The 11975-nt window shown below is 43.1% G+C and overlaps 1 pseudogene; it reads right to left on the bottom strand.

The window, feature by feature from the left end:
- Positions 1–522: 522 nt before the first annotated feature.
- LOC112070758 (receptor-type tyrosine-protein phosphatase-like N) overlaps positions 523–11975 on the bottom strand; it is a 22669-nt pseudogene continuing 11216 nt past the window's right edge.

Below are 11975 nucleotides of genomic sequence, written 5' to 3' on the forward strand. Positions count from 1 at the left end.
GACAACAGAACAGGAGGGATGATGGTAATTGTAGTATCTCTAGTGAGACATGTCTGAGACTGAAAATCAGAGTGAGAAAGGAGAAATGTTACAGAATCAAGTCCCAGTATTTTAAGTCCAAATCTCAATCGAAAATCCAATAACAAGACACTGTAAAGGGGCCCTACTGTACATTTAAAGTGTTTTTGTCTGATCGGAATAATCTACAGGATTTTTTAAAACCACATTTCATTTCATTATGAATGCATAATAATAGCAGCCTGGTCTCAGATCTGTTTGTTTCGGTCTTGCTGACTCCTATGGTCATTGGTGTACTAGTAATGGACTCTGGGAAATGTAGTTCCTCCCTGGTTGTGTATCTGGATGTAGAGGAAGGGTTAATAATGGCCAATAGAAATAGAATTACTAGATCGTCATCAGCCCCTCAGACCACAGCAGTGTGACTGGTACAATCATGGGGACACTCAATATGGCCGTCATTGGTATTATGATGCGTAACTTTCATGGTAATTCTAGCTGTAAGGTTCTGGCACACGAGGTGGTAGAGGTGGTAAACACAGGGTTCACTGTGGCAGAGCCTTCAGGATGGCATTGACCTCTTCTGCCACGGCRGTCAGGGCAAACTCAAACTGGTCCTGGGTGACAGAAAGGGAGGGAGACTGTCAGAGATACACACACACACACACAGACAGATAGATAGATAGATTATGCTGGTGCCATGAGATATGCAGCTGAAAAGGCCATACCTTGGTGCGGACTAAGTTCGGTCTCTGATCCCGAATGTGTTCCAATGTGGCAGCAATATCAATCTCCTTCACACCTGGAAACACACAGGAATCTCTGACTCACAATACTATCTAGGTGTCTATCTTGTGATATAAAACTACAAAGGCCAAACTATCAAAGATGTCTTGACAAGATCAAGATGTCTGACTCACCCTTCGCCATGCGATTGAGGACCATGTCAATAAGGATGTAGGTTCCAGTTCTGCCAGTGCCGTCACTGTACGGGGACAGGGAATACCTCATCAGATCACACGGCACGTCATAAAGACGTTTTCCATATTACTTTAACCTCTTTGGGAATACCTCATCAGATCACACGGCAGGTCATAAAGACGTTTTCCATATTACTTTAACCTCTTTGGGAATACCTCCATCAGAATCACACGGCACGTCATAAAGACGTTTTCCATATTGGAAAAAACATGTTATTTTTTTTAAAAAGTTTAAAATGAAAAATCTGAGAGGTATTCCCTGTCCCCGTACAGTGACGCACTGGCAGAATTTTTTTCTTAACCTTCTTGGAATACCTCATCAGAATACCTCATCAGATCACACGGCACGTCACAAAGACCGCAGAAATGGAATCTATAGAAAGGGTGTCCCTATTCAATGCTGGCATATTGGGTGGACCGGTAGCCATTGTGTACCCAATATAATCACCAACATTCGATTGAATCTAATTGTAACATTCTTGTCATAAAGCGCACATTTTAAACTTAAAAAAAACAAAACATGTTTTCCAATATCAAAGAGGTTAAAGAAAAAATATACTATTGTAAGTGCCTATTAAGTGTAAAAATAAAGTAACAGTTGACTGTCATTTCAATTTCATACCTGCAGTGGACGATAATGGGGCAGGATCGACCTCTGTAGCACATTCACCTTCCTGTTGGAGGGAGACAGAGGAGAGGAAGGGAGGAAGGGAGAGAGTGAGGGAGGGGTGGGAGAGAGGGAGGGGGTGGGTGGGAAGGAGGGAGGAGGGAGAGAGAGTGAGGGAGGGGTGGAGAGAGGAGAGGCATGGAGGGAGGAGAGAGGAGGGAGAGAGAGAGTGAGGGAGGGGTGGGAGAGAGGAGAGGCATGGATGGAGGGAGAGAGAGGCAGGGAGGGAGAGAGAGAGTGAGGGAGGGGTGGAGAGAGGGGAGAGGCATGGAGGGAGGGAGAGGCAGGGAGGGAGAGAGGGAGGGAGGGGGTGGAGAGAGGGAGAGGCATGGAGGGAGGGAGAGAGGAGGGAGAGGCAGGAGGGAGAGGCATGGAGGGAGAGGCATGGAGGGAGAGAGGGTGGGTGGAGGGAGGGAGGAGGGAAGGAGGGAGAGAGTATATCATAAAATATAATTTTAGCTGACAAGTTTAAATTGGGTACTGCATACAAGTCCTGTGTTACATTTCTACTGTACTGATCTTAAACCATACACAGAAAAATGACATGCCTAACTCTCGCCTGCCTAAAGAATAACAATTACAGTTAGTTAAAACACATTAGTCTTTGAGGGTTGGTAGAGAAACTCTTCAGTGGAAAGAACAGACAGTGAGCGAGGAGTAGAGGAAGGAAGGAAGGTTAGAAGGAAGGAAGGAAGGATGGAAGGAAGAAAGGAGTGGATGGAAGGAAGGATGGAAAAAAGGAAGGAAGTTAGAAGGAAGGAAGGAAGGATGGAAAAAAGGAAGGAAGGAAGGATGGAAAAAGAAAGAAGGTTAGAAGGAAGGAAGGAAGGATGGAAAAAGAAAGGAAGGTTAGAAGGAAGGAAGGAAAGGATGGAAAAAGAAAGGAAGGTTAGAAGGAAGGAAGGAAGAAGGATGGAAGGAAGGAAGGATGGAAAAAGAAAGGAAGGTTAGAAGCGAAGGAAGGAAGGATGGAAGGATGGAAAAAAAAGGAAAAGGTAGAAGGAAGGAAGGAAGGATGGAAAAAAGGAAGGAAGGTTAGAAGGAAGGAAGGATGGAAAAAAGAAAGGAAGGTTAGAAGGAAGGAAGGAAGGATGGAAAATAGGAAGGAAGATTAGAAGGAAGGAAGGAAGAAAGGAAGGATGGATGGAAAAAAGGAAGGACGGTTAGAAGGAAGGAAGAAAGGAAGAAAGGAAGGAAGGTTAGAAGGAAGGAAGAAAGAAAGAAAGAAAGGGGGAGGAGACTAATGGACTATCCGGCCAGCGTCGACTCCTGCTGCAGTCACACCTGCCAATAATCATTTTTGTGACTATGCAACTGGACCCAGACTACTAGCTGCAAATCACAAAAATGACACTGGGAGATGTGGAAACCCCAAGGACCTATAGCTGACCATCGTCACTGAGAGAGAGGGAGGGAGGGATATAGAGGGATGGATGGAACGAGAGATGGCTAGAGGAAGAGAGGGACAATCAGGGAGGGACAACTAAAAATGAAGGCAAATATACAGTACACGGGTTTCATTAATCCTGTCAGGGTCAAGGGTCAAGGAGGCTAAGCCATACAGGACCCTATGGGGCATCACTGGCTAGTGAAAAGGACGTCACGCTATTGGCTAGTGAAAAGGACGTCACGCAATTCCGCTTCCTTCTGATTCGGCTCATACCCGAGGCTCTAACCGAGGACCTCTGTCTCGCAAACAGACATGACCGCCATCGCGAAGCTTCTTATCCTATTCGGCAGTGCAAGAGGAGACACCTGAAGCTGAGGAGTGAGTTTCACAGACCCCCATCTGCTACTAGGTTACAGCTACAGTATCATACACAGCAGAACCAGGAAGACAAGGCCACATAGACCGGATATTGTGCAGTGAAATATATTGTTTTACAGTGAGTGAAATATATTGTCACATAAACCGGATAGGCGCAGTGAAATATATTGTTTTACAGGGTCAGGCATAGTAGTATGGCGCACCTGGAGCAAATTAGGGTTAAGTGTCTTGCTCAAGGACACATTGACAGAATTTTTCACCTTGACGGCTCGGATATTCAAACCAGCAACCTTTCAGTTACTGGCCCCAAAAATCTAACCTCTAGGTTATCTGCCGTACCTGCGGAAGTCCAGCAGAGGGCGTGTGGAGGTAGGGATTCCGTTTGCGGGCCAGCTGAGCAGGTGGAACTGTGTCAAGGTACGAGTCTCCTGGGTCTGAACGTTCTTCAGGTAGAAACTACGAACCAGGAAGTCYTTACACCAGATGTGTTCAGAGACCAAATTCACCTGGTAGGGAACATCCATAGAGATGTCTGATATAAATTCACCTGGTAGAGAACTTTTGCTCTGGACCTGGGGACTGTGAAAAGACCCCTGGTGGCATGTCTGGTGGGGTAAGTGTGTGTGTCAGAGCTGTGTGTAAGTTGACTATGCAAACAATTTGGGATTTTCAACACATCAATGTTTCTTATAAAAAGAAGAAGTGATGCAGTCAGTCTCTCCTCAACTCTTAGCCAAGAGAGACTGGCAGCATAGTATTAATATCAGCCCTCTGATTACAATGAAGGGCCAGACGTGCCGCTCTGTTCTGGGCCAGCTGCAGCTTAACTAGGTCTTTCCTTGCAGCACTCGACCACATGACTGGACAATAATCAAGATAAGACAAAACTAGGGCCTGCAGGACTTACTGTTTGGAGTGTGGTGTCAAAAAAGCAGAGAATCTCTTTATTACGGACAGACCTCTCCCCATTTTTACAACCATTCAATCTTTATGTTTTGACCATGACAGTTTACAATCTAAGGTAAGTAATTTAGTTTCCTCAACTTATTCAACAGCCACACCATTTATTACCAGATTCAGAACTTAGGGAATGATTGGGACCAAATAAAATGCTCTTAGTTTTAGAGATGTTCAGGACCAGTTTATTACTGGCCACCCATTCCAAAACAGACTGCAACTCTTTGTTAAGGGTTTCAGTGATTTCATTAGCTGTGGTTGCTGATGCGTTTATGGTCGAATCATCAGCATATATGGACAGAAAGGCTTTGTTTAATGCCAGTGGCAGGTCATTGGTAAACATAGAAAAGAGTAGAGGGCCTAGAGAGCTGCCCTGCGGTACACCACACTTTACATGTTTAACATTAGAGAAGCTTTCATTAAAGAAAACCCTTTGAGTTCTATTAGTCAATAGTCAATATCTAATCCACGATATGGCAGAGGTTGAAAAGCCACAACACGTAAGTGTTCTCAACAACAGGTTGGGGTCAATAATATCAAAGGCTGCACTGCAATCTAACAGTACAGCTCCCACACTCTTCTTATTATCAATGTCTTTCAACCAATCATCAGTCATTTGTGTCAGTGCAGTACATGTTGAGTGCCTCTTCTCTATAAGCATGATGAAAGTCTGTTGTTAATTTGTTTACAGAGAAACAGCATTGTATTTGGTCAAACACAAAGAAAACTAAGAAGAAGAACAATAATAAAAAGATTCTAGCTAAAATAAGATAAAAAAAGTATACAAAAAGCTAGCTAAAATTGTCCCTTTCCTAAATTAGCCGTGGATGGGAGATAGGGATGTGGACTTGTGGTTTTACTTCATTCTCTGTACTGGCCAATGATTATAACAGTGATTCTGATCCAACCATTAATTCATACATTGTTGTGCCCCTGGCCTGAGAGGATGTTAGTTCAATATGTAGCTAGATGTAGAAGGCTAATGTTAACTAGCTAACATTGCCCATGAAGGGAAGTTAGGCTAGGGAGCAAGCATTTTAGCCAGGTAGCCTGGGACAACAAAAACTAAAAGCGTGTACTGTATGACAGAGTCATAGACCGTTTAGTCAACATGAAAGAGAGGAGGATGGCATTGGTGTTTCTCTACAAGTAGGGTGAGTCAACATGTTTTCTACTCACACACACACACACACACACTAGCTGTGTCTATCCAGAGTCAAACCCCTCACCTCGTAGATGTGGTAGAGGGAGGATCCCTCGTCAGGCCAGTAGCGAACACACTGAATCTCTCCATCCTCAACCAGGGCTGTCATCATCACTATCACTGTGCAGCCATTCTCCCAGACCGTCTGTAGAACAACAAAAATGTTACAACACGGCAGTTACAACAGCAGTGTACTATACTGGCATACTGTGAGATATCCGTGTCAAATGTACTGCTACACTACAAATACACAGTATTGGTCACCTTTGACTACCACAGTCTTTAGCGTTAGCAATAATGTTTCCTCAGAGTACTGTGTGCCACTGACCTGCCAGAAGTCAGCGATGGTGTGTGCCACTGACCTGCCAGAAGTCAGCGATGGTGTGTGCCACTGACCTGCCAGAAGTCAACGATGGTGTGTGCCACTGACCTGCCAGAAGTCTGCGATGGTGTGTGCTACTGACCTGCCAGAAGTCAACGATGGTGTGTGCCACTGACCTGCCAGAAGTCAGCGATGGTGTGTGCCAGTGGTCCCTGGGTGGCGATGTAAGCAGGCAGTCGAGGGTCGTGGTCAATCTGGGGTTTACAGAGAGAGAATAATAATGACATTTGTGACGTGTGACATTAACTTTTAATCTGTGTCAACTACGGGACAAAGTCTACGCCATCACCATCCCAAGAGTAGCAGTCAGAGATCTTACTATGGTGCTGGCGTTAATGTAGTCTTCCTTGGTGGAGTTGCTCTCTGCCTTCAATTTCACACGGGAATGATTATCTGGAACAGAACAGACAGTAACTGACCAAGATGTTCAGGAAATACAGAACAGATAGTAACTGAACCAAGATTTCAGGAGAACAGAACAGATATGACTGACCAAGATGTTCAGGAAAACAGAACAGATCGTAACTGACCAGATGTTCAGGAGGAACAGAACAGATAGTAACTGACCAAGATGTTAAGGAGAACAGAACAGATAGTAAATGACCAAGATGTCAGGAGGAACAGAACAGATAGTAACTGACCAAGATGTTCAGGAGGATCAGAACAGATAGTAACTGACCAAGATGTTCAGGAGGAAGAAAACAGATAGAACTGACCAAGATGTCAGGAGGAACAGAACAGATAGTAACTGACCAAGCTGTTCAGGAAATACAGAACAAATAGTGACTGACCAAAGCTGTTCAGGAGGAACAGAACAGATAGTAACTGACCAAGCTGTTCAGGAAACAGAACAGAGAGTAACTGACCAAGATGTTCAGGAGAACAGAACAGATAGTAACTGACCAAGATGTCAGGAGGAACAGAACAGATAGTAACTGACCAAGCTGTTCAGGAGGAACAGAACAGATAGTAACTGACCAAGATGTTCAGGAGTACAGAACAGAACAGATAGTAACTGACCAAGATGTTCAGGAGGTACAGAACAGAACAGATAGTAACTGACCAAGCTGTCAGAAATACAGAACAGATAGTAACTGACCAAGATGTTCAGGAGTACAGAACAGAACAGATAGTAACTGACCAAGCTGTTCAGGAGGATCAGAAACAGATAGTAACTGACCAAGCTGTTCAGGAGGAACAGAACAGAACAGATAATACTGACCAAGCTGTCAGGAGTACAGAACAGAACAGAACAGATAGTAAGTAACCAAGATGTACAGGAGGTACAGAACACAACATAGTAACTGACAAAGATGTACAGAAGAAAAGACAGAACAGATAGTAACTAACCAAGATGTTCAGGAGGTACAGAACAGAACAGATAGACTGACCAAGCTGTACAGGAGGATCAGAACAGAAGTAACTGACCAAGCTGTTCAGGAGGATCAGAACAGATAGTAACTGACCAAGCTGTTCAGGAGGATCAGAACAGATAGTAACTGACCAAGATGTTCAGGAGGAACAGAACAGATAGTGACTGACCAAGCTGTTCAGGAGGTACAGAACAGAACAGATAGTAACTGACCAAGATGTTCAGGAGGAACAGAACAGATAGTAACTGACCAAGATGTTAAGGAGGTGACAGGAAACAGAACAGATAGTAACTGACCAAGATGTTCAGGAGGAACAGAACAGATAGTAACTGACCAAGATGTTCAGGAGGTACAGAACAGAACAGATAGTAACTGACCAAGATGTTCAGGAGGAACAGAACAGATAATGACTGACCAAGCGTTCAGGAGGTACAAACAGAACAGATAGTAACTGACCAAGTGTTCAGGAGAACAGAACAGATAGAACTGACCAAGATGTCAGGAGAACAGAAACAGATAGTAACTGACCAAGCTGTTCAGGAGGAACAGAACAGATAGTAACTGACCAAGCTGTTCAGGAGGTACAGAACAGATAGTGACTGACCAAGCTGTTCAGGAGGTACAGAACAGATAGTAACTGACCAAGCTGTACAGGAGGTACAGAACAGATAGTGACTGACCAAGCTGTTCAGGAGGTACAGAACAGATAGTAACTGACCAAGCTGTACAGGAGGTTAGATTTCAATCCAACACAGTTTAATTAACAGCCTGTGAACAGCGATAGACTTTTAAAGGCATTTTCCCTGACATTCAGCTCTGAGGTCACGTTTGCTGTAAACGCTACGGATGCCAGCTCAAGCAGCAATTCACTTTAAGTCAAACACAGTGCACAGGTTGTTCGTCTGAGATCGTTTGAATCCCAGCCCAAGACTGGAGGATAAACCCGAGGAGAGATATATAAGACTCACAGGGCAGTGAGTCAAGGCAGCGGTTCTTCTCCAGGTGGGATTCACTCTGCGCTACAGTGACAGCACTTGGTTCAGCCTGGTAGGAACATAGATCCTCCCACTCCTTCAGCAGACGGTCTTTCTTCTCCAGATGATCCTCCATATAGGCCTGGGGGAGGGGACAGAGAGGAACACTAACGTTAAGAGAAGAATTCAGAATCTCCTCCCCGTTCCCATGGGATATTCTACTAGCTGTAACAGTGTGTTTTGATGATAGCTCCAGAACGTTATCATTATTAAACACAGAGGGCCCGTTTCCTGGACACAGATTAAGCCTGGTCCTGGACACAGATTAAACCTGGTCCTGAACACAGATTAAGCCTGGTCCTGAACACAGATTAAGCCTGGTCCTGAACACAGATTAAGCCTGGTCCTGAACACAGATTAAGCCTGGTCCTGGACACAGATTAAACCTGGTCCTGGACACAGATTAAACCTGATCCTGGACACAGATTAAACCTGGTCATAGACACAGATTAAGCACGTTTCCTGGACACAGACTAAACCTGGTCCTGAACTAAAAAGCATGCTCAATCTCCTCAAAAGTGGAGGACCAGGCGTTATCTGTGTCCGGGGAAACCAGCCCTATATTTTTCACATTACTGTAGTAAGGTAATAGGTGTATCACTGTGTTTTATGTGAATGTCACATTTTGAGTTGATGACCCCATACCCTGATACTGACCAGTAGTAAATATAATGTCCCCATACCCTGATACTGACCAGTAGTAAATATAATGACCCCATACCCTGATACTGACCAGTAGTAAATATAATGACCCCATACCCTGATACTGACCAGTAGTAAATATAATGACCCCATGCCCTGATACTGACCAGTAGTAAATATAATGACCCCATACCCTCTGATACTGACCAGTAGTAAATATAATGACCCCATCAATACCCTCTATACTGACGCAGTAGTGAAATATAAATGACCCCAATAGGTCTGATACTGACCAGTTATAAATATAATGACTCCCAATACCCGATTACCTGACCGTAGTAATATATTGACCCCATACCCTCTGAATGCTAGACCAGTAGTAAATATAATGACCCATACCCTCTGATACTGACCAGTAGTAAATATAACTGACCCCCATCCGCCCTGATACGACCAGGTAGTAAATATAATGACCCCATACCCTCTGATACTGACCAGTAGTTAAATATATATATAATGACCCCATACCCTCTTGATACTGACCAGTAGTAAATATAATGACCCATACCCTCTTAAAATACTGACCAGTAGTAACTAATAATGACCCCATACCCTCTGATACTGACCAGTAGTAAATATAATGACCCATCCCTGTACTGACCAGTAGTAAATATAATGACCCATACCCTCTGATTACTGACCAGTAGTAAATAAATGACCCCATACCCTCTGATACTGACCAGTAGTAATATAATGACCCCATACCCTCTGATACTGACCAGTAGTAAATATAATGACCCCATACCCTCTGATACTGACCAGTAGTAAATATAATGACCCATACCCCCTCTGATACTGACCAGTAGTAAATATAATGACCCCATACCCTCTGATACTGGACCAGTAGTAAATATAATGACCCCATACCCTCTGATACTGACCAGTAGTAAATTAAATGACCCATACCCTCTGATACTGACCAGTAGTAAATATAATGACCCCATACCCTCTGATACTGACTGTAGTAAATATAATGACCCCATACCCTCTGATACTGACCAGTAGTAAATATAATGACCCCATACCCTCTAATACTGACCAGTAGTAAATATAATGACCCCATCCCTCTGATACTGACAGTAGTAAATATAATGACCCCATACCCTCTGATACTGACCAGTAGTAAATATAATGACCCCATACCCTCTGATACTGACAGTAGTAAATATAATGCCCCATACCCTCTGATACTGACCAGTAGTAATATAATGACCCATACCCTGACTGACCAGTAGAATATAATGACCCCATACCCTCTGATACTGACCAGTAGTAAATATAATGACCCATACCTGATACTGACCAGTAGTAAATATAATGACCCCATACCCCTGATACTGACCAGTAGTAAATATAATGACCCATACCCTTGATACTGCACCAGTAGTAAATATCATGACCTACCCCGAAGACCAGTAGTACTGACCCATCCTATCGACATAGTATACACTAGCTACGTATCATGTGACAGTAGAGATGTCCATGTTGGACTGGGCGGGCTCCTCGCTCCAGGAGGGCGTACTGCTGTGTGAGGAGGTGCTGTGTTGAGGGCCGTCACTGAACTGTGACGACACACCTGCTCACCCTGGAGGTGTCTGTCCCCCTCCGACCCCGTCCCCCAACCCACCGCCTCCTGACGACTGAGCGACGTCTTGGCTGCCTTGTGCTGCCTGCAGAGCTCCTGGGAACGTCAACAGAGAGAGAGAGAGAGATTCCGATTAACAAGATGTTAATCACTTTCATCAGCACATATATATATATTATTTTATCGTCACAACTTCTGAGAAAATGAACAAAGACATTTAAAAACGAGAAGCTAATTGTGTATCATCATTTTTAATCTGCGATAATCATCGTTCGTTTGTTCACGACTTCATCGTTATGACACCTCCTGTTTACAATCATCGTCGTCATGGTGATTGTTGTCACAATAATTAAGGTTTATTCTATTCCATCATGATCGTAATAATGATTGTCATCACCATGATTGAGATCCCCCAGTCTTTCATGTTAACTAAGGCCTTACCTATAACCTGTCTCGGAGCCTTATATTGAAGGTCCACGTGTAACACCTCTAACATCCCCCTTACCGGTGACAGACCGGGAGAACTAGAGGTTTACTATGCATTTGGAAAGGAACTCTTTCCAGCTGGAGCTAAATTAACTATTTGAATATAGATCCCCAAAAAATGACTACTTTTTAAAGCTATTTGAATATAGACCCCCAAAAAAGGACTACTTTTTAAAGCTATTTGAATATAGACCCCCTAAAAAGGACTACTTTTTAAAGCTATTTGAATATAGACCTCCTAAAAAGGACTACTTTTTAAAGCTATTTGAATACAGATCCCTAAAAAGGACTATGTTTTAAAGCTATTTGAATATAGACCCCCTAAAAAAGGACTACTTTTTAAAGCTATTTGAATACAGACCCCCTAAAAAGGACTACTTTTTAAAGCTATTTTGAATACAAACCCCTAAGAAGGACTACTTTTTAAAGCTATTCGAAATATAGACCCCCTAAAAAGGACTACTTTTTAAATGCTATTTGGAATACAGACCCCCTAAAAAGGACAACTTTTTTAAAGCTATTGATAACAGACCCTAAAAGGACAACTTTTTAAAGCTATTTGGAATATAGACCCCTAAAAAAGGACTACGTTTTAAAGCTATTTTGAACTATAGAACTCCAAACAAGGACTACTTTTTAAAGCACTATTTGAATACGACCCCCTAAAAAGGACTAACTTTTTTAAAGCTATTTGAATAATAGAACCCCCTAAAAAGGACTACGTTTTTTAAAGCTATTTTGAAATAGACCCAAAAAAGGACTAACTTTTTAAGCTATTTGAATCCAGACCCCCTAAAAAGGACTACTTTTTAAAGCTAT

This window comes from Salvelinus sp. IW2-2015, unplaced genomic scaffold (genome assembly GCF_002910315.2).
Source record: "Salvelinus sp. IW2-2015 unplaced genomic scaffold, ASM291031v2 Un_scaffold1418, whole genome shotgun sequence".
In the NCBI taxonomy this organism is placed as follows: domain Eukaryota; kingdom Metazoa; phylum Chordata; class Actinopteri; order Salmoniformes; family Salmonidae; genus Salvelinus; species Salvelinus sp. IW2-2015.